The sequence below is a fragment of the Ranitomeya imitator genome, chromosome 1 (genome assembly GCF_032444005.1).
Source record: "Ranitomeya imitator isolate aRanImi1 chromosome 1, aRanImi1.pri, whole genome shotgun sequence".
Taxonomy (NCBI): domain Eukaryota; kingdom Metazoa; phylum Chordata; class Amphibia; order Anura; family Dendrobatidae; genus Ranitomeya; species Ranitomeya imitator.
Window position 1 is genome coordinate 73,622,481 of NC_091282.1, and position 25,731 is coordinate 73,648,211.

The window sequence follows — 25,731 nt, forward strand, 5'->3', positions numbered from 1 at the left end:
ACCCACACCTTTTGACCCACGTGGTAGGTCCGCTCCCGGGCGTTCTGGTCGTACCAGTGCTTCTGATCAGCCTGAGCCTGCGTCATGTTGTCATGCACCAACTGCGTCAAGGTCTGCATCCTGTCACGGAAGCGCATGACATACTCCACTATGGACACTTCAGAAGGGTTCGGCTCCTCTTCCCAGGATTCTCTTACCAACCCAAGGGGTCCCCGAACTCGCCTGCCGTACAGGAGCTCGAAGGGGGAGAACCCCGTCGAGGCCTGCGGAACCTCTCGGTAAGCGAACAGCAGGTGTGGGAGGTACCGCTCCCAGTCGCGCCCTTGAGTCTCAACCAGCATGCGTAGCATCTGTTTGAGGGTACCATTGAAGCGTTCACACAAGCCATTGGTCTGTGGGTGATACGCACTCGATACCAGGTGCTTCACCTGCATTTTCTTACAGAGAGCCTCCATTAGGCGAGACATAAATTGGGTCCCTTGATCAGTAAGCATTTCCCTGGGAAATCCTACACGTGAAAAGATGGCCAACAGGGCATCCGCCACCTTATCTGCCCTAGTTGAGGACAGAGCTACTGCCTCTGGGTACCGGGTAGCGTAGTCTACCACAGTAAGGATGTATTGCTTTCCAGAGCTGCTGGGGACGGCCAGCGGGCCCACAATGTCCACCGCGATCCTCTGGAAAGGCTCTTCTATCACTGCCAAAGGGATCAGGGGAGCCTTAAGAGCAGGCCCCGCCTTTCCCACTCTTTGACAAGTGATACAGGAGCGGCAGTAGTTTGACACATCTGTCCCCATCTTAGGCCAATAGAAGTGTTGAGACAGCCGGGCCTTAGTTTTGCTGATCCCCAAGTGTCCAGCTAGCGGGATCTCATGGGCAATCCGCAACAACTCACCCCGGAATTGCTGCGGGACGACCAGCTGTCTTTCCCTCAACCACTCCTTTTGTGATTCTCCGGGTACTGTCTCCCGGTACAACCTTCCTTGTTCCCAGAACACCTTCTCCTTATCAGTCTCGGAGAAGGGCGTCCCGGCAAGTTGTCTCAAACTCTCTAGGCTCGCATCTGTGTGCAGAGCGGCCTGAAACTCCTGGCTAGGGGAAGCCAAAAGCGACGTCAGGGTCCCTTCCCCACGGGAACCCTCTTGGACCTGCTCTGGGTCCACCTCTGGTTCAGTCACCGTGATGACTGAGGAGGGTCCGGAAGGCTGACAGTTATCTGCGTTCCGGGCACTCTGACTGCGGGTGACAGCAGCTACGTAGGCTGTCTCCCCGGGGATTTCTACAGGCCCATCAGCCGGCGCTGCTATGGGCTCTACCTCCCCATCCACCCCCAACACTCCAGGGGCAGTGCTACTTATGGGCCAGTTACCTTCCTCGGTGGCACTGGTCACTTTCATGGCGTCACCTTCCTCACGGTTCCCATGCATCTCCCCATTTCCTGTAGCACCGACACTTGCCCCTGTTAGGGGTTCCTCAGCCGTCTCACTCCGCAGAGCGACGTGGCTGGGCACGCCTGTACCTATGGACACATTAACCTTCACAGAAAAATCATTATCAGGTCCCGCTGGCACAGGTACAACATTTTCACCATCAATCCTAGGGAAAAAATGGTTATTAGATGCATCATTACAAGATAAAGCATGGTCAGGTAACACATGCGATTTCCCATCATCATCATCATCATCAGGGTTAACGTTACCCTTATTAGTAGATTGGGGAGGGGTGTCAGGAACGTAGTATGCAAACATCCTCCCCAAATCAGTCCCCAACAAAACATCAGTGGGCAAATTATCAGACAGCCCCACTTCCTTCACCCCGCTCCCAGCACCCCAATCAATAAAAACCCGGGCCATTGGTAAGGGACAGCTGATGCCCCCAATCCCAGTGACAGTTAGGGTTTTCCCCGGAATGATTTCTTCAGGGGCCGCCAGTTCGGGTCGGATGAGGGTTCGTTCAGCCCCGGTGTCCTTGAGGCCTGTAGCAACATGGCCTCCCACAGTGACGGGCTGTACGTTGTCACACACCCTCCCAACCACACCACCCACAAAAAGAACTGCTGCATTAGGCCATGGGGCCTTGGCTGGGGGGTTCTTCGGCCTGTCTGGACAGAAGGTACTGATATGCCCAGGCCGCTTGCAGGTGTAACACGCGCGAGGTTCGGTGGTAGGTCTGGTGCTGTTGGCCACAGGGCCAGGACCTCGGGTGTGCTGGCTGGCAGGGGTACTGGCGTTGGTTGCAGGCTTACCCCCTCTCCAGCTGGTGGTGACTGGCTTCCGCACTTCCGATCTACGGTTGGCCTCATAGGCATCGGCAATCTGCGCTGCTTTCGTCACGTCTTTGGGTTCTCTGTCCATCACGAACTGTCGCACCTCAGCTGGGCAAAGATGAAAGAACTGGTCTTTGATCATCAGGTCTCGCAGCTGCGCAAAGGTGGTCACTGACAGTCCTTGGGTCCACTGGTCAAAGTGGGTCCACAGTCCATGCACCACATCACTGTAACTGTCGTGTGGGCCACGTTGGAGGGTCCGGAACTTTCTACGGTACACCTCGGGTGTAAGCTGGTACTTGGCTATCAGAGCCTGCTTGATGGCCTCATAGTCTCCATCTTGTTCTTGAGGGAGGGCAGCAAACGCCTCCAGAGCTTTACCTTTCAGCCCTGGTGTCAGGTATCGGGCCCATTCATCTGTAGGCAGCCGGTACTGTCTGCAGGCTTTCTCAAAGGCCCGCAGAAAAGTGTCCAAGTCCCCGTCCTTCTCCATAACAGGAAAGTGATCGGGTCGGGGCTTAGGTATCTGAGCGCTGCTGTGCTCACGGCTGGACTGGGACGACCCCTGCATTTGCAGCCGGGCCATCTGCAGCTGGTACTCCCGCTCAGCTTGCCGCTCGGCTCGCTGGGCCTGTGCCTCTCGCTCAGCTCGGGCCTCTCTCTCAGCTCGGGCCTCTCTCTCGGCTGCCTGGGCCTCCTGCCGGTATTGCTGAATCAGCTGCCGACGTCCCTCATGGTCGTCAATGGGGAATTCTTTCAAGGCCGCCTGCAGGTGGGGGTCCAATTCGCCCGGATCGCTAACAGGGCCAGCATTCAGTGGTTGGACCTCTGCTGCAGCACCATGTTCGCTGGTGCTGGCTTCTGCGGCCTCTGAGCTCTGAGATTGGTCTCGAGCGGCTTCCCATTGCACCAGATCTGCGACCAGTTGGGCTTTGTTTTTGCTTGCAAAGTCAATGTGCTGCGTCTTGCATAAGGCAACAAGGGTGTCTCTGGTCTGCTGCTCATAAAAGGTTTCTCCCAGCCCAACCATGGTTGCCAAATAAAAGATAGGATAGAAAAACGAAGAGAAAGGGAGGGGATAATTACCAGTACGCAATTGTCTCACAACTAAAAAGCACTGAGTTCGTTCTCCAAACTTATTTGCGCAGAGTCCTCGCAAGAACTTTCTGCAAGTTTTTAGTGAGAGGAATGATTACTCAAACCAAATCACTAATGCTCTAAGATATCCCACCGCCTTGCCACCAATTGTCACGATTCCCCTGACCGCTGTCACCACTGGGTCAGGATTCACACCGTGACCATCACCCCCTACGTCACGGATCAGGGTGACTTTAGGCCAACAGACGGCTATCACATGTGCAGGGGGGCTTATCTTAGTTATCCCTCCACTGCTAACAATGTGATGAAAAACCACACACAAGGCTATTGACCTCTTAGTTTACAGCAGGGGCTTATTCTAGGTATCCCACTGCTTTCAATATACCACGAACTGCAGGGATTTATGTATTTCCCGCTTACAGTTCCACTTAACACTTGCAGCTCTCTGGCGCCCCCTTACTCTCAGGTCAGATTAGGTACTGCACCCTGGGTAATTAGTCGCCAGAAAGGCTGCCTGCTATGTACTGGCTATTGGGCACGCTGCAGCGACGCGATAACTACTCCCACACAGGCAGGAACAATAATTATCAAACCCGCAGTTGCTTCAGCATAATCCAACCGTCAGCACACTTCCGCTGCCACCAGCTTCGATTAAACGGGTCCGAAGCTAACCCAACACAACAGTAACAGTAGCGTATTTTCCCTTCAAGAGACTTAGGGTACGGTTTAGAGCAGGAGAACGAACTAATATATAATAGTATATCCCATTCAAATTAACTAGGCAGTGCGTTATGAAAAATAGTTTATAAAGATGTTATACATGAGACAATTGCAAATATGTACATGGTTAATTATAACATAAAGGGAATAAATGAGAAAAGCAACACTTACATGTTTAAAGCATGACAAGCAACCAGGCTAGTGGAGTTTTTCCATACATCCCAGTCCATGGGATGTACCAGCTCTTCCAGGACAATAGGACAAAGCAGTCCAGAAGGAGAAATCAGCAAAAAGTGACTCCTCAGAGCCTGCCAGACACTTAAAACATTAAGGCTGTGACATCACAGAAAGGCTGGCTTATCCAGACCCTCCTCTCTCTACATTCTGCCTAAACTTTAAACTATTCTCTCTAATTTCTATAACTTCACTACAAAACATGATAGAGTCATACCAAACCCATAATTCATCTCGGATTAACGTGAGCATTCTAATGAGATCAAATATGTCCTATCTGGGATACATATTTACAGAGAAAACCCTACTTCTTTACCAGATGGAGTTAGAAACCCGAGTGTCATGAGATGTGTAGCTACACCGAGTGGGACTACGAATATATATTTTCGTATTTCTAGCTTAAATCGTTTGCCTAATATCTAACAAAAACTAAACAAAGAATCTTTCATGGATTTTTGGAGCCATTTTTCCTGTTCTAGCTGGACAAGAGCTTACACAGGAAATGCCAGTCGTAAATTCCGTTCGGCCATAAAACTTCTAACCCCCACACTCTCTGAGAAGGAAAGCCAGGAATTTGCAGCTGCAACTGTTACTCCACGAAGGGGGGGCTTAGCCCACTCAGGCTAGCAAAAGAACTACTTATGATATTTCATACCATATCGTGACACCTCACTTAGATGGATGAGGGAAACAAAGGGTAGAAATGTTAGGGTCACCCGTTGGTTCTTAGCCCTGCAGGACTTCAGTTTCCATGTGGAACATAGGGCCGGAAAGCTGCACGGTAATGCAGATACCTTATCAAGAATTCCTTGTTTAGTGGGGGAAAGTGCCAAGCCCCACGGCTTTAGGCAGAGGGGGAGGTATGTAGCATGGCTAAAGGGTGTGTAGTCGATGGGAGGTATGTGCCACATAAGTGCCTTGTTGCTGTAATGTAGCCTGGAGTACCGTATTTCTTTGTTGTACATAACCATGTATATATATGTGTTTCAGGACCTGTGGTGATGTCAGACCACATGGCTATTCATGTGATGGGTTACTGGGTGTGGTTAGCTCTATATAAGACAGGCTAATACTTAATACAGTAGATATGTGTGGAGGTGAAACCCTCCCGAGTGTGTTATGGCTCCAGGATTGAGCCTGATGGACTGGACACTTTGTTTTCTTTTCCTGAGCTAAAGGCTATTTGTTTGCTGTTATTTTGCCATGTGGTTTATGAACCCTGTGAACTTTTAAAGGAACGTGCCTCCTGAGTGTCAGCCGTCGCACCTGAGTGAGTGAAATCCCTACAATATATATATATATATATATATATATATATATAATCAGTGAGACACATATATATATGTATTTATATTTCATACAGCGCTAGATAGCAGAAAAGCCGGTAATTCAATTGCCGGCTTTTGCTATCTCTTCCCCAAACCCGACATGATATGATGATATGAGACATAGATTACATACAGTAAACATTTTCATATCCATTATTTTTTTGCATATTCCTCACTACTAATGTTAGTAGTGTGTATGTGCAAAATTTGGGGACTCTAGCTATTAAAATAAAGGGTTAAATCGCGGGAAAAACTGAAGTGGGCTCCCGCGCAATTTTCTCCGCCAGAGTAGTAAAGCCAGTGACTGCGGGCAGATATTAATAGCCTGGAGAGGGTCCACGGTTATTGCCCCCCCCCCCCGGCTAAAAACATCTGCCCCCAGCCACCCCAGAAAAGGCACATCTGGAAGATGTGAGAAAATAATCAGAAAAATTCCCACACTCGTATATACAATACTGTACACTACGTACGCTGTATCCCTGTATACTGGGAGTACCATACCGCTGTATACTATGAGTATTGGATACTGTACTCCTGTACTATAAGTGCCGTACCGCTGTATACTATGACTACTGTATACCATGAGTACCGTATACTGTACTCCTATGCTATAAGCACCGTACCCCTGTATACTATGAGTACTGTATACCATGAGTACCGTATACTGTACTCCTGTACTATAAGTACCGTACCCCTGTATACTATGAGTACCGTATACTGTACTCCTGTGCTATAAGCACCGTACCCCTGTATACTATGGCTACTGTATACCATGAGTACCGTATACTGTACTCCTGTACTATAAGCTCCGTACCCCTGTATAGTATGGCTACTGTATACCATGAGTACCATATACTGTACTCCTATGCTATAAGCACCGTACCCCTGTATACTATGAGTACTGTATACCATGAGTACCGGATACTGTACTCCTGTGCTATAAGTACTGTACCCCTGTATACTATGGCTACTGTATACCATGAGTACCGTATACTGTACTCCTGTACTATAAGTACCATACCCCTGTATACTATGAGTACTGTATACCATGAGTACCGTATACTGTACTCCTGTACTATAAGTACCGTACCCCTGTATACTATGAGTACCGTATACTGTACTCCTGTGCTATAAGCACCGTACCCCTGTATACTATGACTATTGTATACCATGAGTACCGTATACTGTACTCCTGTGCTATAAGCACCTTACCCCTGTATACTATAGCTACTGTATACCATGAGTACCGTATACTGTACTATAAGCACCGTACCCCTGTATACTATGGCTACTGTATACCATGAGTACCGTATACTGTACTATAAGCACCGTACCCCTGTATACTATGACTACTGTATACCATGAGCACCGTATACTGTACTCCTGTACTATAAGCACCGTACCCCTGTATACTATGAGTACTGTATACCATGAGTACCGTATACTGTACTCCTGTACTATAAGTACCGTACCCCTGTATACTATGACTACTGTATACCATGAGCACCGTATACTGTACTCCTGTGCTATAAGTACCGTACCCCTGTATACTATGAGTACCGTATACTGTACTCCTGTACTATAAGCACCGTACCCCTGTATACTATGAGTACTGTATACCATGAGTACCAGATACTGTACTCCTTTACTATAAGTACAATACCCCTGTATACTATGAGTACTGTATACCATGAGTACCGGATACTGTACTCCTGTGCTATAAGCACCGTAACCTTGTATACTATGACTACTGTATGCTATTAGTACCATATACTGTACTCCTGTACTATAAGCACCGTACCCCTGTATAATATGAGTACTGTATACCATGAGCACTGTATACTGTACTCCTGTACTATAAGTACCATACCCCTGTATACTATGAGTACTGTATACCATGAGTACCGTATACTGTACTCCTGTACTATAAGCACCGTACCCCTGTATACTATGAGTACTGTATACCATGAGTAACGTATACTGTACTCCTGTACTATAAGCACCGTACCCCTGTATACTATGACTACTGTATGCTATGAGTACCGTATACTGTACTCCTGTACTATAAGCACCGTACCCCTGTATACTATGAGTACTGTATACCATGAGTACCGTATACTGTACTCCTGTACTATAAGCACCGCACCCCTGTATACTATGAGTACTGTATGCCATGAGTACCGTATACTGTACTCCTGTACTATAAGCACCGTACCCCTGTATACTATGAGTACTGTATACCATGAGTACCGGATACTGTACTCCTGTACTATAAGCACCGTACCCCTGTATACTATGAGTACTGTATGCCATGAGTACCGGATACTGTACTCCTGTACTATAAGTACCGTACCCCTGTATACTATGAGTACTGTATGCCATGAGTACCATATACTGTACTCCTGTACTATAAGCACCGTACCCCTGTATACTATGAGCACTGTATACCATGAGTACCGTATACTGTACTCCTGTACTATAAGCACCGTACCCCTGTATAATATGAGTACTGTATACCATGAGCACCGTATACTGTACTCCTGTACTATAAGTACCATACCCCTGTATACTATGAGTACTGTATACCATGAGCACCGTATACTGTACTCCTGTACTATAAGCACCGTACCCCTGTATACTATGAGTACTGTATACCATGAGTCCCGTATACTGTACTCCTGTGCTATAAGTACCGTACCCCTGTATACTATGAGTACCGTATACTGTACTCCTGTACTATAAGCACCGTACCCCTGTATACTATGAGTACCGTATACTGTACTCCTGTACTATAAGCACCGTACCCCTGTATATTATGAGTACTGTATACCATGAGCACCGTATACTGTACTCCTGTGCTATAGGCACCGTACCGCTGTATAATATGAGTACTGTATACCATGAGCACCGTATACTGTACTTCTGTACTATAAGTACCATACCCCTGTATACTATGAGTACTGTATACCATGAGTACCGTATACTGTACTCCTGTGCTATAAGTACCGTACCCCTGTATACTATGAGTACCGTATACTGTACTCCTGTGCTATAGGCAACGTACCCCTGTATACTATGAGTACTGTATACCATGAGTACCGTATACTGTACTCCTGTGCAATAAGCACCGTACCCCTGTATACTATGAGTACTGTATACCATGAGTACCGGATACTGTACTCCTGTACTATAAGCACCGTACCCCTGTATACTATGAGTACCGGATACTGTACTCATGTACTATAAGCACCGTACCCCTGTATACTATGAGTACCGGATACTGTACTCCTGTACTATAAGCACCATACCCCTGTATACTATGAGTACTGTATACCATGAGTACCGGATACTGTACTCCTGTACTATAAGCACCGTACCCCTGTATACTATGAGTACCGTATACTGTACTCCTGTACTATAAGCATCGTACCCCTGTATACTATGAGTACCGTATACTGTACTCCTGTAGTATAAGCACCGTACCCCTGTATACTATGAGTACTGTATACCATGAGTACCGTATACTGTACTCCTGTACTATAAGCACCGTACCCCTGTATACTATGAGTACTGTATACCATGAGTACCGGATACTGTACTCCTGTACTATAAGCACCGTACCCCTGTATACTATGAGTACTGTATACCATGAGTACCGTATACTGTACTCCTGTACTATAAGCACCGTACCCCTGTATACTATGAGTACTGTATACCATGAGTACCGTATACTGTACTCCTGTACTATAAGCACCGTACCCCTGTATAATATGAGTACTGTATACCATGAGTACCGGATACTGTACTCCTGTACTATAAGTACCGTACCCCTGTATACTATGAGTACTGTATACCATGAGTACCGGATACTGTACTCCTGTGCTATAAGCACCGTACCCCTGTATACTATGAGTACTGTATACCATGAGTACCGTATACTGTACTCCTGTACTATAAGCACCGTACCCCTGTATACTATGAGTACTGTATACCATGAGTACCGTATACTGTACTCCTGTACTATAAGTACCGTACCCCTGTATAATATGAGTACTGTATACCATGAGTACCGTATACTGTACTCCTGTGCTATAAGCACCGTACCCCTGTATACTATGAGTACTGTATACCATGAGTACCGTATACTGTAATCCTGTGCTATAAGTACCGTACCCCTGTATACTATGAGTACTGTATACCATGAGCACCGTATACTGTACTCCTGTGCTATAAGCACCGTACCCCTGTATACTATGAGTACTGTATACCATGAGCACCGTATACTGTACTCCTGTACTATAAGCACCGTACCCCTGTATACTATGAGTACTGTATACCATGAGTACCGTATACTGTACTCCTGTACTATAAGTACCGTACCCCTGTATACTATGAGTACTGTATACCATGAGTACCGTATACTGTACTCCTGTACTATAAGTACCGTACCCCTGTATACTATGAGTACTGTATACCATGAGTACCGTATACTGTACTCCTGTACTATAAGCACCGTACCCCTGTATACTATGAGTACTGTATACCATGAGTACCGTATACTGTACTCCTGTACTATAAGCACCGTACCCCTGTATACTATGAGTACTGTATACCATGAGTACCGTATACTGTACTCCTGTGCTATAAGCACCGTACCCCTGTATACTATGAGTACTGTATACCATGAGTACCGTATACTGTACTCCTGTGCTATAAGTACCGTACCCCTGTATACTATGAGTACTGTATACCATGAGCACCGTATACTGTACTCCTGTGCTATAAGCACCGTACCCCTGTATACTATGAGTACTGTATACCACGAGCACCGTATACTGTACTCCTGTACTATAAGCACCGTACCCCTGTATACTATGAGTACTGTATACCATGAGTACCGTATACTGTACTCCTGTACTATAAGTACCGTACCCCTGTATACTATGAGTACTGTATACCATGAGTACCGTATACTGTACTCCTGTACTATAAGTACCGTACCCCTGTATACTATGAGTACTGTATACCATGAGTACCGTATACTGTACTCCTGTACTATAAGCACCGTACCCCTGTATACTATGAGTACTGTATACCATGAGTACCGTATACTGTACTCCTGTACTATAAGCACCGTACCCCTGTATACTATGAGTACTGTATACCATGAGTACCGTATACTGTACTCCTGTGCTATAAGCACCGTACCCCTGTATACTATGAGTACTGTATACCATGAGTACCGTATACTGTACTCCTGTACTATAAGTACCGTACCCCTGTATAATATGAGTACTGTATACCATGAGTACCGTATACTGTACTCCTGTGCTATAAGCACCGTACCCCTGTATACTATGAGTACTGTATACCATGAGTACCGTATACTGTACTCCTGTACTATAAGCACCGTACCCCTGTATACTATGAGTACTGTATACCATGAGTACCGTATACTGTACTCCTGTACTATAAGTACCGTACCCCTGTATACTATGAGTACTGTATACCATGAGTACCGGATACTGTACTCCTGTACTATAAGCACCGTACCCCTGTATACTATGACTACTGTATGCTATGAGTACCGTATACTGTACTCCTGTACTATAAGCACCGTACCCCTGTATACTATGAGTACTGTATACCATGAGTACCGTATACTGTACTCCTGTACTATAAGCACCGTACCCCTGTATACTATGAGTACTGTATACCATGAGTACCGTATACTGTACTCCTGTACTATAAGCACCGTACCCCTGTATACTATGAGTACTGTATACCATGAGTACCGTATACTGTACTCCTGTACTATAAGCACCGTACCCTGTATACTATGAGTACTGTATACCATGAGCACCGTATACTGTACTCCTGTACTATAAGCACCGTACCCCTGTATACTATGACTACTGTATACCATGAGTACCGTATACTGTCCTCCTGTGCTATAAGCACCGTACCCTGTATACTATGACTACTGTATACCATGAGTACCGTATACTGTACTCCTGTACTATAAGCACCGTACCCTGTATACCATGAGTACCGGATACTGTACTCCTGTGCTATAAGCACCGTACCCCTGTATACTATGACTACTGTATACCATGAGTACCGGATACTGTACTCCTGTACTATAAGTACCGTACCCCTGTATACTATGGCTACTGTATACCATGAGTACCGGATACTGTACTCCTGTACTATAAGTACCGTACCCCTGTATACTATGGCTACTGTATACCATGAGTACCGGATACTGTACTCCTGTGCTATAAGCACCGTACCCCTGTATACTATGACTACTGTATACCATGAGTACCGGATACTGTACTCCTGTACTATAAGTACCGTACCCCTGTATACTATGACTACTGTACACCATGAGTACCGTATACTGTACTCCTGTACTATAAGCACCGTACCCCTGTATACTATGACTACTGTATACCATGAGTACCGTATACTGTACTCCTGTACTATAAGCACCGTACCCCTGTATACTATGAGTACTGTATACCATGAGTACCGTATACTGTACTCCTGTGCTATAAGCACCGTACTCCTGTATACTATGAGCACTGTATACCATGAGTACCGTATACTGTACTCCTGTGCTATAAGCACCGTACCCCTGTATACTATGAGTACTGTATACCATGAGTACCGTATACTGTACTCCTGTACTATAAGTACCGTACCCCTGTATACTATGAGTACTGTATACCATGAGTACCGTATACTGTACTCCTGTACTATAAGTACCGTACCCCTGTATACTATGAGTACTGTATACCATGAGTACCGGATACTGTACTCCTGTACTATAAGCACCGTACCCCTGTATACTATGAGTACTGTATACCATGAGTACCGTATACTGTACTCCTGTGCTATAAGCACCGTACCCCTGTATAATATGAGTACTGTATACCATGAGTACCGGATACTGTACTCCTGTACTATAAGCACCGTACCCCTGTATACTATGAGTACTGTATACCATGAGTACCGGATACTGTACTCCTGTACTATAAGCACCGTACCCCTGTATACTATGAGTACTGTACACCATGAGTACCGTATACTGTACTCCTGTACTATAAGCACCGTACCCTGTATACTATGAGTACTGTATACCATGAGCACCGTATACTGTACTCCTGTACTATAAGCACCGTACCCCTGTATACTATGACTACTGTATACCATGAGTACCGGATACTGTACTCCTGTACTATAAGCACCGTACCCTGTATACTATGAGTACTGTATACCATGAGCATCGTATACTGTACTCCTGTACTATAAGCACCGTACCCCTGTATACTATGAGTACTGTATACCATGAGCACCGTATACTGTACTCCTGTACTATAAGCACCGTACCCCTGTATACTATGAGTACTGTATACCATGAGCACCGTATACTGTACTCCTGTACTATAAGCACCGTACCCCTGTATACTATGAGTACTGTACACCATGAGTACCGTATACTGTACTCCTGTACTATAAGCACCGTACCCTGTATACTATGAGTACTGTATACCATGAGTACCGTATACTGTACTCCTGTGCTATAAGCACCGTACCCCTGTATACTATGAGTACTGTATACCATGAGTACCGGATACTGTACTCCTGTACTATAAGCACCGTACCCCTGTATACTATGAGTACTGTATACCATGAGTACCGGATACTGTACTCCTGTGCTATAAGCACTGTACCCCTGTATACTATGAGTACTGTATACCATGAGCACCGTATACTGTACTCCTGTACTATAAGCACCGTACCTTGTATACTATGAGTACTGTACACCATGAGTACCGTATACTGTACTCCTGTACTATAAGCACCGTACCCTGTATACTATGAGTACTGTATACCATGAGTACCGTATACTGTACTCCTGTGCTATAAGCACCGTACCTCTGTATACTATGAGTACTGTATACCATGAGTACCGTATACTGTACTCCTGTACTATAAGTACCGTACCCCTGTATACTATGAGTACTGTATACCATGAGCACCGTATACTGTACTCCTGTACTATAAGCACCGTACCCCTGTATACTATGAGTACTGTATACCATGAGTACCGTATACTGTACTCCTGTACTATAAGCACCGTACCCCTGTATACTATGAGTACTGTATACCATGAGTACCGTATACTGTACTCCTGTACTATAAGCACCGTACCCTGTATACTATGAGTACTGTATACCATGAGCACCGTATACTGTACTCCTGTACTATAAGCACCGTACCCCTGTATACTATGACTACTGTATACCATGAGTACCGGATACTGTACTCCTGTACTATAAGCACCGTACCCTGTATACTATGAGTACTGTATACCATGAGCATCGTATACTGTACTCCTGTACTATAAGCACCGTACCCCTGTATACTATGAGTACTGTATACCATGAGCACCGTATACTGTACTCCTGTACTATAAGCACCATACCCCTGTATACTATGAGTACTGTATACCATGAGCACCGTATACTGTACTCCTGTACTATAAGCACCGTACCCCTGTATACTATGAGTACTGTACACCATGAGTACCGTATACTGTACTCCTGTACTATAAGCACCGTACCCTGTATACTATGAGTACTGTATACCATGAGTACCGTATACTGTACTCCTGTGCTATAAGCACCGTACCTCTGTATACTATGAGTACTGTATACCATGAGTACCGTATACTGTACTCCTGTACTATAAGTACCGTACCCCTGTATACTATGAGTACTGTATACCATGAGTACCGGATACTGTACTCCTGTGCTATAAGCACCGTACCCCTGTATACTATGAGTACTGTATACCATGAGCACCGTATACTGTACTCCTGTACTATAAGCACCGTACCCCTGTATACTATGAGTACTGTATACCATGAGTACCGTATACTGTACTCCTGTACTATAAGCACCGTACCCCTGTATACTATGAGTACTGTATACCATGAGTACCGTATACTGTACTCCTGTACTATAAGCACCGTACCCCTGTATACTATGAGTACTGTACACCATGAGTACCGTATACTGTACTATAAGCACCGTACCCTGTATACTATGAGTACTGTATACCATGAGCACCGTATACTGTACTCCTGTACTATAAGCACCGTACCCCTGTATACTATGAGTACTGTATACCATGAGTACCGTATACTGTACTCCTGTACTATAAGCACCGTACCCCTGTATACTATGAGTACTGTACACCATGAGTACCGTATACTGTACTATAAGCACCGTACCCTGTATACTATGAGTACTGTATACCATGAGCACCGTATACTGTACTCCTGTACTATAAGCACCGTACCCTGTATACTATGAGTACTGTACACCATGAGTACCGTATACTGTACTCCTGTACTATAAGCACCGTACCCCTGTATACTATGAGTACTGTATACCATGAGTACCGTATACTGTACTCCTGTACTATAAGCACCGTACCCCTGTATACTATGAGTACTGTATACCATGAGTACCGTATACTGTACTCCTGTACTATAAGCACCGTACCCCTGTATACTATGAGTACTGTATACCATGAGTACCGTATACTGTACTCCTGTACTATAAGCACCGTACCCCTGTATACTATGAGTACTGTATACCATGAGTACCGTATACTGTACTCCTGTACTATAAGTACCGTACCCCTGTATACTATGAGTACTGTATACCATGAGTACCGTATACTGTACTATAAGCACCGTACCCCTGTATACTATGAGTACTGTATACCATGAGTACCGTATACTGTACTATAAGCACCGTACCTCTGTATACTATGAGTACTGTATACCATGAGTACCGTATACTGTACTCCTGTACTATAAGTACCGTACCCCTGTATACTATGAGTACTGTATACCATGAGTACCGGATACTGTACTCCTGTGCTATAAGCACCGTACCCCTGTATACTATGAGTACTGTATACCATGAGCACCGTATACTGTACTCCTGTACTATAAGCACCGTACCCCTGTATACTATGAGTACTGTATACCATGAGTACCGTATACTGTACTCCTGTACTATAAGCACCGTACCCCTGTATACTATGAGTACTGTATACCATGAGTACCGTATACTGTACTATAAGCACCGTACCCTGTATACTATGAGTACTGTATACCATGAGCACCGGATACTGTACTCCTGTACTATAAGCACCGTACCCCTGTATACTATGAGTACTGTATACCATGAGTACCGTATACTGTACTCCTGTACTATAAGCACCGTACCCTGTATACTATGAGTACTGTACACCATGAGTACCGTATACTGTACTCCTGTACTATAAGCACCGTACCCCTGTATACTATGAGTACTGTATACCATGAGTACCGTATACTGTACTCCTGTACTATAAGCACCGTACCCCTGTATACTATGAGTACTGTATACCATGAGTACCGTATACTGTACTCCTGTACTATAAGCACCGTACCCCTGTATACTATGAGTACTGTATACCATGAGTACCGTATACTGTACTCCTGTACTATAAGTACCGTACCCCTGTATACTATGAGTACTGTATACCATGAGTACCGTATACTGTACTATAAGCACCGTACCCCTGTATACTATGAGTACTGTACACCATGAGTACCGTATACTGTACTATAAGCACCATACCTCTGTATACTATGAGTACTGTATACCATGAGTACCATATACTGTACTATAAGCACCGTACCCCTGTATACTATGAGTACTGTACACCATGAGTACCGTATACTGTACTATAAGCACCGTACCCCTGTATACTATGAGTACTGTATACCATGAGTACCGTATACTGTACTCCTGTACTATAAGTACCGTACCCCTGTATACTATGAGTACTGTATACCATGAGTACCGGATACTGTACTCCTGTGCTATAAGCACCGTACCCCTGTATACTATGAGTACTGTATACCATGAGCACCGTATACTGTACTCCTGTACTATAAGCACCGTACCCCTGTATACTATGAGTACTGTATACCATGAGTACCGTATACTGTACTCCTGTACTATAAGCACCGTACCCCTGTATACTATGAGTACTGTACACCATGAGTACCGTATACTGTACTATAAGCACCGTACCCTGTATACTATGAGTACTGTACACCATGAGTACCGTATACTGTACTCCTGTACTATAAGCACCGTACCCCTGTATACTATGAGTACTGTATACCATGAGTACCGTATACTGTACTCCTGTACTATAAGCACCGTACCCCTGTATACTATGAGTACTGTATACCATGAGTACCGTATACTGTACTCCTGTACTATAAGCACCGTACCCCTGTATACTATGAGTACTGTATACCATGAGTACCGTATACTGTACTCCTGTACTATAAGTACCGTACCCCTGTATACTATAAGTACTGTATACCATGAGTACCGTATACTGTACTCCTGTACTATAAGCACCGTACCCCTGTATACTATGAGTACTGTATACCATGAGCACCGTATACTGTACTATAAGCACCGTACCCCTGTATACTATGAGTACCGTATACCATGAGCACCGTATACTGTACTATAAGCACCGTACCCCTGTATACTATGAGTACTGTATACCATGAGTACCGTATACTGTACTCCTGTACTATAAGTACCGTACCCCTGTATACTATGAGTACTGTATACCATGAGTACCGTATACTGTACTCCTGTACTATAAGCACCGTACCCCTGTATACTATGAGTACTGTATACCATGAGTACCGTATACTGTACTCCTGTACTATAAGTACCGTACCCCTGTATACTATGAGTACTGTATACCATGAGTACCGTATACTGTACTATAAGCACCGTACCCCTGTATACTATGAGTACTGTACACCATGAGTACCGTATACTGTACTATAAGCACCATACCTCTGTATACTATGAGTACTGTATACCATGAGTACCGTATACTGTACTATAAGCACCGTACCCCTGTATACTATGAGTACTGTACACCATGAGTACCGTATACTGTACTATAAGCACCGTACCCCTGTATACTATGAGTACTGTATACCATGAGTACCGTATACTGTACTCCTGTACTATAAGTACCGTACCCCTGTATACTATGAGTACTGTATACCATGAGTACCGGATACTGTACTCCTGTGCTATAAGCACCGTACCCCTGTATACTATGAGTACTGTATACCATGAGCACCGTATACTGTACTCCTGTACTATAAGCACCGTACCCCTGTATACTATGAGTACTGTATACCATGAGTACCGTATACTGTACTCCTGTACTATAAGCACCGTACCCCTGTATACTATGAGTACTGTACACCATGAGTACCGTATACTGTACTATAAGCACCGTACCCTGTATACTATGAGTACTGTATACCATGAGCACCGTATACTGTACTCCTGTACTATAAGCACCGTACCCCTGTATACTATGAGTACTGTATACCATGAGTACCGTATACTGTACTCCTGTACTATAAGCACCGTACCCCTGTATACTATGAGTACTGTATACCATGAGTACCGTATACTGTACTCCTGTACTATAAGCACCGTACCCTGTATACTATGAGTACTGTACACCATGAGTACCGTATACTGTACTCCTGTACTATAAGCACCGTACCCCTGTATACTATGAGTACTGTATACCATGAGTACCGTATACTGTACTCCTGTACTATAAGCACCGTACCCCTGTATACTATGAGTACTGTATACCATGAGTACCGTATACTGTACTCCTGTACTATAAGCACCGTACCCCTGTATACTATGAGTACTGTATACCATGAGTACCGTATACTGTACTCCTGTACTATAAGTACCGTACCCCTGTATACTATGAGTACTGTATACCATGAGTACCGTATACTGTACTCCTGTACTATAAGCACCGTACCCCTGTATACTATGAGTACTGTATACCATGAGCACCGTATACTGTACTATAAGCTCCGTACCCCTGTATACTATGAGTACCGTATACCATGAGCACCGTATACTGTACTATAAGCACCGTACCCCTGTATACTATGAGTACTGTATACCATGAGTACCGTATACTGTACTCCTGTACTATAAGTACCGTACCCCTGTATACTATGAGTACTGTATACCATGAGTACCGTATACTGTACTCCTGTACTATAAGTACCGTACCCCTGTATACTATGAGTACTGTATACCATGAGCACCGTATACTGTACTATAAGCACCGTACCCCTGTATACTATGAGTACTGTATACCATGAGTACCGTATACTGTACTCCTGTACTATAAGTACCGTACCCCTGTATACTATGAGTACTGTATACCATGAGTACCGTATACTGTACTCCTGTACTATAAGTACCGTACCCCTGTATACTATGAGTACTGTATACCATGAGCACCGTATACTGTACTATAAGCACCGTACCCCTGTATACTATGAGTACCGTATACCATGAGTACCGGATACTGTACTCCTGTACTATAAGCACCGTACCCCTGTATACTATGAGTACCGTATACCGTACCTCTAACAATAAATAACCTCTGTATACTACACAATTGCCTTCCCATTACCTCGGTGCAGAGCCTCCTCTCCTGGGATGTGACAGCCTGCAGACAGTGACACTAGTTTCTGTGACTTCCCGTCAGCCTGTATATAGGCGGTGCTGCTGCTGCTGCTGGGTCATAGATGGGAGTGTCGCTGTTTGGCTGCCAGCAGTTTAAAGGGAGAGGAGAATAATAAATCCTGCAGTCAGGGAGTGTGCACTGTGCATAGGAAAAGCCAACAAACGTCACCCACAAGAACCACAGAGATCTGCAGCAGTCTAAGGCTGCGGTCACACTAGCGGTACTTGGTCAGCATTTTACATCAGTATTTGTAGCCAAAACCAGGAGTGGAACAATTAGAGGAAAAGTATAATACTGATGTAAAATACTGACCAAATACTGCTAGTGTGACGGCAGCCTAAAGATACCTTCACACTGAACAACTTTGTAATGATAACGATAGCGATCTGTGACGTTGCAGCGTCCTGGATAGCGATATCGTTGTGTTTGACACGCAGCAGCGATCAGGATCCTGCTGTGACATCGTTGGTCGGAGCAGAAAGGCCAGAACTTTATTTCGTCGCTGGATCTCCCGCAGACATCGCTGAATCGGTGTGTGTGACGCCGATTCAGCGATATCTTCACTGGTAACCAGGGTAAACATCGGGTTACTAAGCGCGGCCCTGCACTTAGTAACCCGATGTTTACCCTGGTTACCCGGGGACTTCGGCATCGTTGGTCGCTGGAGAGCTGTCTGTGTGACAGCTCTCCAGCGACCAAACAGCGACGCTGCAGCGATCGGCATCGTTGTCTAGATCGCTGCAGCGTCGCTAAATGTGACGGTACCTTAACACTGTGGGCCACATGAAGCCTCCAGGAACAATGTGCAGCTGACCTGGTGTATCCGAGTCAGGATTCAGTAAAGCTGAGCCTGCATCTAGTTAGATATTACAGAAACCAAATCTGACAGCACTTGCTAACAGAATGAAGCAAATGTGAACAGGTGCGAGCTGTAGTGACTGTATCATCAGGGCCAGTTTTAGGCAAACTGGAGCCCTGCCCTGGGCAAAAGTTTAACCCCTTAACCGCCAAGGCTGTTTTGCACGTTAAAGGGAACTTGACACCCCCAAAATGGAAGGTGAGCTAAGCCCACCGGCATCAGGGGCTTATCTACAGCATTCTCTAATGCTGTAGATAAGCCCCCAATGTATCCTGAAAGATGAGAAAAAGAGGTTAGATTATACTCACCCAGGGGCGGTCCGATCCGATGGGCATCACGGTCCGGGGCCTCCCATCTTCTTAGGATGACGTCCTCTTCTTGTCTTCACGCCGCAGCTCCGACGCAGGCATACTTTGTCTGCCCTGTTGAGGGCAGAGCAAAGTACTGCAGTGCGCAGATGCCGGGAAAGGTCAGAAAGGCCCAGCACTTGCGCACTGCAGTACTTTGCTCGGCCCTCAACAGGGCAGACAAAGTACGCCTGCGTCGGAGCTGCGGCTTGAAGACAAGAAGAGGACGTCATAGTAAGAAGATGGGAGGCGCCGGGCCGCGACGCCCATCGGATCGCCCCTGGGTGAGTATAATCTAACGTCTTTTTGTCATCTTTCAGGATACATCGGGGGCTTATCTACAGCATTACAGAATGCTGTAGATAAGCCCCTGATGCCGGTGGGCTTAGCTCACCTTCCATTTTGGGGGTGACAGGTTCCCTTTAATGACCGGGCCAATTTTTACAATTCTGACCACTGTCCCTTTATGAGGTTATAACGCTTCAACGGATCCTGATGATTCTGACATTGTCTTCTCATGACATATTGTACTTCATGATGCTGGTAAAATTCCTTTGATATTACCTGCGTTTATTTGTGAAAAAATGGAAATTTGGCAAAAAAAATGTAAAATTTTGCAATTTTCCAACTTTGAATTTTTATGCCCTTAAATCACAGAGATATGCCACACAAAATACTTAATAAGTAACATTTCCCACATGTCTTCTTTACATCATCACAATTTTGGAACCAATTTTTTTGTTTTGTTAGGGAGTTATAAGGGTTAAAAGTTGACCAGCAATTTCTCATTTTTACAACACCATTTTGTTTTAGGGACCACATCTCATTTGAAGTCATTTTGAGGGGTCTATATGATAGAAAATACCCAAGTGTGACACCATTCTAAAAACTGCACCCCTCAAGGTGCTCAAAACCACATTCAAGAAGTTTATTAACCCTTCAGGTGTTTCACAGGAATTTTTGGAATGTTTAAAAAAAATGAACATTTAACTTTTTTTTTTTTTACTTCAGCTCCAATTTGTTTTATTTTACCAAGGGTAACAGGACAAATTGGACCCCAAAAGTTGTTGTAAAATTTGTCCTGAGTATGCTAATTCCCCATATGTGGGTGGGGGTAAACCACTGTTTGGGCACATGGTAGAGCTTGGAAGGGAAGGAGCTTTTGACTTTTCAATGCAAAATTGACTGGAATTGAGATAGGACACCATGTCGCGTTTGGAGAGCCCCTGATGTGCCTAAACATTGAAATCCCCACACGTGACACAATTTTGGAAAGAAGACCCCCTAAGGAACTTATCTAGATGTGTTGTGAAAACTTTGAACCTCCAAGTGTTTCACTACAGTTTATAACGCAGAGCCGTGAAAATAAAAATTCTTTTTTTTTTCCACAAAAAATATTTTTTAGCCCCCGGTTTTGTATTTCCCAAGGGTACAAGGAGAAATTGGACCCCAAACGTTGTTGTCCAATTTGTCCTGAGTACGCTGATACCCCATATGTTGGGGTAAACCCGTTTGGGTGCACGGGAGAGCTCGGAAGGGAAGGAGCACTGTTTTACTTTTTCAACGCAGAATTGGCTGGAATTGAGATCGGACGCCATTTCGCGTTTGGAGAGCCCCTGATGTGCCTAAACAGTGGAAACCCCCCAATTCTAACTGAAACCCTAACCCAAACACACCCCTAACCCTAATCCCAACCCTAACCACACCTCTAACCCTAGTCCCAACCCTAATCCGAACTGTAAATGTAATCCAAACCCTAACTTTAGCCCTAACCCTAACTTTAGCCCCAACCCTAACCCCAACCCTAACTGTAGCCCTAACCCTAACTTTAGCCCCAACCCTAACTTTAGCCCCAACCTAACCCTAACTTTAGCCCCAACCCTAACCCTAATGGGAAAATGGAAATAATTACATTTTTTAAAAATTTTATTATTTTTCCCTAACTAAGGAAGTGATGAAGGGGGGTTTGATTTACTTTCATAGCAGGTTTTTTAGCGGATTTTTATGATTGGCAGCTGTCACACACTAAAAGACGCTTTTTATTGCAAAAAATAGTTTTTGCGTCTCCACATTTTGAGAGGTATAATTTTTCCACATTTTGGTCCACAGAATCATGTGAGGTCTTGTTTTTTGCTGGATGAGTTGAAGTTTTTATTGGTACCATTGTGAGGTAGAATGAACAAAAACCAGCTATTCATGAATTTCTTTATGGGGGGCACTTATACTGTTCCACGTTTGGTAAAATTGATAAAGCAGTTTTATTCTTTGGGTCAGTACGATTACAGTAATACCTCAGTTATATCATTTTTTTATGTTTTGGCTCTTTTATACGATAAAAACTATTTTATATAAAAAAATAATTTTTTTTACATCGCTTTATTCTGAGGACTATAACTTTTTCATTTTTCGTTGATGACTTTGTATGGTGGCTCGTTTTTTGCGGGACAAGATGACGTTTTCAGCGGTACCATGGTTATTTATATCTGTCTTTTTTATCACGTTATTCCACTTTTTGTTTGCCTCATTTTTTGCCTCGTTTTTTTTTTTTTTTACGGTATTCACTGAAGGGGTTAACTAGTGGGACAGTTTTATAGGACGGGTCGTTACGGACGCAGCGATACTAAATATGTGTACTTTTATTGTTTTTTTTATTTAGATAAAGAAATTTATTACATGCAAAATATTACACCAAGGTAGACAGATACAGTAATGTAGGATTAGCAGTAAAAATATCAGTAAGTATTTTAGTGTCCAAGTGGAGAAGTCTTGCCAGAGAATGCGGCCAATAGAAAAGTATTAAAGGGAACCTGTCACCCCGTTTTTTGAGATTGAGCTATAAATACTGTTAAATAGGGCCTGCGCTGTGCGTTACTATAGTGTATGTAGTGTACCCTGATTCCCCATGTATGCTGAGAAATACATTACCAAAGTCGCCGTTTTCGCCTGTCAATCAGGCTGGTCTGGTCAGGTGGGCGTGTTCACAGCGCTCTTTTCTTCCCCAGCTTTCCGTTGGTGGCGTAGTGGTGTGCGCATGTCCAGAGTTCCGACTTCCCTGCGCCCACGTGAAGACACAGCGCGCGATCTGCACTGTAATCCCTTGCATCGGTGGGGGCGGCCATCTTCCTGGGGCCGCGCGTGCGCAGATGGAGTGCTCTGCTGCACGGGGCTTCAGGAAAATGGCCGCGGGATGCCGCGCGTGCGCATTAGAGATCGCGGCGGCCATTTTCCCAAAGCCGAGATGCAACTCACTTAACTCACAGTCATTATATGTGGGGGCTGCCTTTTCCTTTGGGGTATTTCTCTGAGGCAAGGTAGGCTTATTTTCTATCTTCAGGCTAGCTAGTTTCTCAGGCTGTGCCGAGTTGCATAGGGAGCGTTAGGCGCAATCCACGGCTGCCTCTAGTGTGGTTGGAGAGGATTAGGGATTGCGGTCAGCAGAGTTCCCACGTCTCAGACCTCGTTCTATGTTTTTGGGTTATTGTCAGGTCACTGTATGTGCTCTGACCTCTATGTCCATTGTGGTACTGAATTACCTTATCATAACAGTACTGGAGGCCCAAAGTAGTAATGATTCTCAATAGAGGGAAAAAAGAAGTTCTGAGACCATTTTTTTTTTCTCTGCACTGTGTTTTGCCTTTTTTTTCCCCTAGACATTTGGGTGGTTCAGGACACAGGTGTAGCGATGGACATTAAAGATTTGTCTTCATGTGTGGATCAGCTCACAGCAAGAGTACAAAATATTCAAGACTTTGTGGTTCAGAATTCTATGTTAGAACCGAGAATTCCTATTCTTGATTTGTTTTTTGGAGATAGAACTAAATTTCTGAGTTTCAAAAATAATTGTAAACTATTTCTGGCTTTGAAACCTCGCTCCTCTGGTGACCCAGTTCAACAAGTTAGGATCATTATTTTTTTTTTACGTGGCGACCCTCAGGACTGGGCATTTTCTCTTGCGTCAGGAGATCCTGCATTAAGTAATGTCGATGCGTTTTTCCTGGCGCTCGGATTGCTGTACGATGAACCTAATTCAGTGGATCAGGCAGAGAAAAACTTGCTGGCTCTGTGTCAGGGTCAGGATGAGATAGAGGTATATTGTCAGAAATTTAGAAAGTGGTCCGTACTCACTCAATGGAATGAAGGTGCGCTCGCAGCTATTTTCAGAAAAGGTCTCTCTGAAGCCATAAGGATGTCATGGTGGGATTTCCTATGCCTGCTGGTCTGAATGAGTCTATGTCTTTGGCCATTCAGATCGGTCGACGCTTGCGTGAGCGTAAATCTGTGCACCATTTGGCGGTATTACCTGAGCTTAAACCTGAGCCTGTGCAGTGCGATAGGACTTTGACCAGAGTTGAACGGCAAGAACACAGACGTCTGAATGGGCTGTGTTTCTACTGTGGTGATTCCACTCATGCTATCTCTGATTGTCCTAAGCGCACTAAGCGGTTCGCTAGGTCTGCCACCATTGGTACGGTACAGTCAAAATTTCTTCTGTCCGTTACCTTGATCTGCTCTTTGTCATCGTATTCTGTCATGGCATTTGTGGATTCAGGCGCTGCCCTGAATTTGATGGACTTGGAGTATGCTAGGCGTTGTGGGTTTTTCTTGGAGCCCTTGCAGTGTCCTATTCCATTGAGAGGAATTGATGCTACGCCTTTGGCCAAGAATAAGCCTCAGAACTGGACCCAGCTGACCATGTGCATGGCTCCTGCACATCAGGAGGTTATTCGCTTTCTGGTGTTGCATAATCTGCATGATGTGGTCGTGTTGGGGTTGCCATGGCTACAAGTCCATAATCCAGTATTAGATTGGAAATCCATGTCTGTGTCCAGCTGGGGTTGTCAGGGGGTACATGGTGATGTCCCATTTCTGACTATTTCGTCATCCACCCCTTCTGAGGTTCCAGAGTTCTTGTCTGATTACCGGGATGTATTTGATGAGCCCAAGTCCGATACCCTACCTCCGCATAGGGATTGTGATTGTGCTATCGATTTGATTCCTGGTAGTAAATTCCCAAAAGGTCGATTGTTTAATTTACCTTGTATAGATTACCGCCTTCTAAATAAGATCACGGTTAAATTTCAGTACCCCTTGCCGTTGTTATCTGATTTGTTTGCTCGGATTAAGGGGGCTAGTTGGTTCACCAAGATAGATCTTCGTGGTGCGTATAATCTTGTGCGTATTAAG

At 44.7% G+C, this 25,731-nt stretch overlaps 1 protein-coding gene across 8 annotated transcripts in view; it reads right to left on the reverse strand.

Annotated features, from left to right (window-relative positions):
• Positions 1-25,731, reverse strand: part of LOC138662455 (von Willebrand factor A domain-containing protein 5A-like) — a 287,253-nt gene that overhangs the window by 209,857 nt on the left and 51,665 nt on the right. For 5 of the 8 annotated variants that reach the window (XM_069748148.1, XM_069748182.1, XM_069748140.1 and 2 more), the window contains exon 1: positions 19,288-19,415. The exons of the other annotated variants lie outside the window; for them this stretch is intronic. The gene's annotated coding sequence lies outside the window, so the exon portion shown is untranslated. Of the gene's footprint in view, positions 1-19,287; positions 19,416-25,731 lie in introns of those variants that run through there. 8 annotated transcript variants of the gene reach the window in all.